This window comes from Arachis ipaensis, chromosome B6 (genome assembly GCF_059453495.1).
Source record: "Arachis ipaensis isolate K30076 ecotype BB chromosome B6, ASM5945349v1, whole genome shotgun sequence".
Lineage (NCBI taxonomy): Eukaryota > Viridiplantae > Streptophyta > Magnoliopsida > Fabales > Fabaceae > Arachis > Arachis ipaensis.
The window spans coordinates 119796031-119799073 of NC_142441.1; positions in this window are offsets into that span (position 1 = coordinate 119796031).

Genomic DNA, 3043 nt, shown 5'->3' on the forward strand with positions numbered 1-3043 from the left:
TACTAACAACCTAATCTACTAAAATAGAAAATTAAACTAACTAACTAACAAACAGAGATGGTGATAGATGGTGAATGGTAGTGATGGATGATGGTTGAAGGAGGAAAAGAAGAGAGGAGAAGAGAAAAGAAGAAAAGAAGTGGAGAGAAGAGAAAAAAAAGAAAAGTATGTGAAGCAGGGGGTCATGCCTACGCAGAAGGTCACGCATACGTGGGACCTCTCTTTTTAATTTTTTTAAAGGCTCGTGTATGCGAGCTATATGCACGCAGAAGGAAGTTTGCGTACGCGAACAACTTGTATACGGATGGTGGTCTCTGTCTGCAGAGGTTGCGTACGCAGCAAGTGACCACGCACGCGAGATGGTCCAAAAACACGAGGATGCATACGCGGAATTATGGCTGGGTACGTGGGATTGTTTCGAATTGTGGGGTCACATGTACGCATGACATGTTGCTCTGTTTTTCAAAATTTTTCAACTTCTTGCACCAAAACAAGCATTCCAAACACCCAACAAGTTACCAAAACATTACCAAACCTTATTTAACACACTAGACTACCAATTAAACTCAACCAACCAAACTAAATATGAAGTTAAACTTATTTATCAATATATACAAAAGAGAAAAATGAAAAGAGTTTACCATGGTGGAGTGTCTCCTACCTAACACTTTTATTTATTGTCCTTAAGTTGGACCATTGGGAAGTTCTTTGTCATGGTGCGTTGTGCTTGTATTCATCCTTGAACTTTCAACAATGCTTGGATCTCCAAAATGCTCCAAGATTCTCAATTGATTGTACAAAGCTTTGATAAAGTTTCGCATAAATTATGAGCTCCCAAAGTTGATCCTCTTTTTGCGGGGATCCCAAACTTTGTTTTCACACCAGTCTTCAAGTTGATCATGACAATTCCAATTAGGTGGCAAGTGATCTGAATTCTCAGGTAAACACCAAAGCATCTTTCTAGACCAATTCAATGTAGCACTACACCAACCTTTGCATTTAAACCTCAAAGATGCAACCACAATGAACCTAGAATGGTGTTTCCAACCACTAACCATCTCCCTTTTACTCTTAAAGCCACAAAGAGCTCTAAGTTAACCATCCGTCTTAAGCAAACCATATTCAAGAGGAATAAAAAAACTTAGGGATAAGAGAGTTACCCACTTGAATGAAAGAATAGATGGTGATGGCTTGGAGAGAGGTGTTTCCAATGGTCTTGCAAGTTTCACTCCCTTGTGCTCTTCTTTGATTACCTCCACCTCTTGACAATTTTCTTCCAATTCAATCTCTTCCTCACCAAATTCTTCTAGCTCTTTCCCATCACTTAAATCATATGTTAGAGGTTGAGTAAAATCTATTCCAACATCAACCTTAAATTCAGTGGGAGAAGACTCCTCAAACTTAAAAGGATCATATGTTGGTGCGGAATCATCGTCACTAAGAGGACTTATTATTTTCTCCATGCCTTTCCATTCTTCATTGACAATATACCTTGGATGTTGTGCACTATTCTCCTCAACATCACTTCTAAGCTCAACGAAAGAAGGCTCCACAACTCTAGATTTCTCTTTGCATTCAACATCTCCTAAGTCTTCAACCACTTCTTCCTCTTCAATAATTTCGGCTTCCTCCACTTGTTCTAATATAAAAGCCCACTCCTCATTTGCCACTTGAATTTCCAACCTCTCTTTCATACTACGCTCTTCTATGGGTTCTCCACATTCAGCCATGGGAGTAATTTGAGTGCTTAAGCATTGGGAGACAAAGTTGGTTACTACCTCCGTCAAGGAAGCCATGAATTCTACTCGCTTCCTTTGAGCTTCACATCGCTCTTGAAGAAGTGAAATGAAAGTGTCATTCATTAGTGTTTGAGGTAGAGAGGAGAGTTCATTGTTTGGGAGAAAGAGTTCATAATTAGAAGGTGGTTCATATTGGTAGGAGTATTGAGGTGGTGTATATGAAATTTGTGGCTCTTGAGAGTATTGTTGTTGGAATGAGAATGGTTCAACAGGTATTCGTTCATAGTGGTCACAAGGGTGTGGTACATGAGGTAGGTGGTTTGGTGGATATGGGTTGTAGGAAGGTGTTTGGTAAGATGGGGCTTGTGAGTATGGTGTAGAACAATATTGAGGAATTGGTTCATAATTGTGTGCATTATGGTGTGGATTGTAACCATAAGAGATCGGAGGAGGTTGTTGCCATGAACGTTGACCATAAGCATGTGGCTCCTCCCTAACTTGATATCCATTTCCATAATGTGATCCCTCATTGAAGCTTTCATTTCCTACAACATAATTGTAACCAAACTCATAGCCAAATGGATGAGAATTCATAGTGAAAAGGAAAAACAAAAACAAAAGCTAATAAGAACAAAGAGAATAAAATCCTACAACTAGCAAAACTAACAAAGAAACTAAAGCAACTATTCACAATATTAACATATATGCAATAACCAATAACAAGCGCACATTTGTAATTTTCCGGCAATGGCGCTAAAAACTTGACGAAGGAAAATTGTCGGTTTAGAATTTCACAAAAATAATATCGTCGAAGTATAGATCCAAACCAACAATTAATCCTCAATCAAAGTTTAATTTTGTTTGTCACAATGCAAAGCAGTAAAAACTGAGGGTATTTAAACCTCGGGTTGTCTCTCAAAGGAATTGTAGGGAAGTGTGCATATTATTGGTTATGAGAATTTTAGGATTTTTTTGGTATGATGAATAAGAAAGTAAATCAAACAAGAAAAATGAAAATCAATCAACATAGAAAACCTTGGCTAGGGATGAGAATTAGAAGTCCTATCCTCATTATCATCCTCCATTGTGATGGTAATTGTCTATTACTCTCACTTAGTTAACCTCTAAGGCTCTAACAATTGAAGAAAAGTCAAGTGAGGATAATTGGCTATAGTCAACAAGTCCTAATTAAATCCTAGGGAATGACTAGCTTTAGTGAAATTCAAGCCAACTAGCAACTTTCATTAACCAATCAACATTAGACTTTGACAATTCAAAAGTCTCCAATTACTCAACCCTAAAGC